Source organism: Phaethon lepturus, unplaced genomic scaffold (assembly GCF_000687285.1).
Source record: "Phaethon lepturus isolate BGI_N335 unplaced genomic scaffold, ASM68728v1 scaffold53509, whole genome shotgun sequence".
Lineage (NCBI taxonomy): Eukaryota > Metazoa > Chordata > Aves > Phaethontiformes > Phaethontidae > Phaethon > Phaethon lepturus.
In genome coordinates, this window is record NW_010565120.1 from 1 (window position 1) to 440 (window position 440).

The window sequence follows — 440 nt, forward strand, 5'->3', positions numbered from 1 at the left end:
TTCCTCGTCCTCCCCTTCCTCTCCGGGGTTCCCCCCACACTATATCCATCTCTTTTTGTCTTCCTGTTTCTTTAGATCCTACCAAAGCTAGACCTTCCCTCCCCAAACTGCTGGACAGCCCCGGCTGGTCGGTGAGCATCTGCTACCCCTCAGTAGATCGGGCAGAGTGGAAAGTGGAGTCCCAGAGGTGCTTGCTCAGGGCGAGTGCTCCAGGCTGAGTAGAGACTAAACCCCCAAGAAGAAGCTGTAGAGTGAGTCAACATGTTCTTACATCAGCAGACAGCTCATCTGATCCCTGACTTGTTGCAAGACGCAGGCTGGGTTTTTCAGGAAAGCTCAGCTCCTTTTTAGCTCCCCAAAGGTCACACACACACAGAGGTGTGCAGGCAGCTGCACACTCTCCATCAGAAGGCCAGACTGGCTAAACCTTGGTCCCAAGA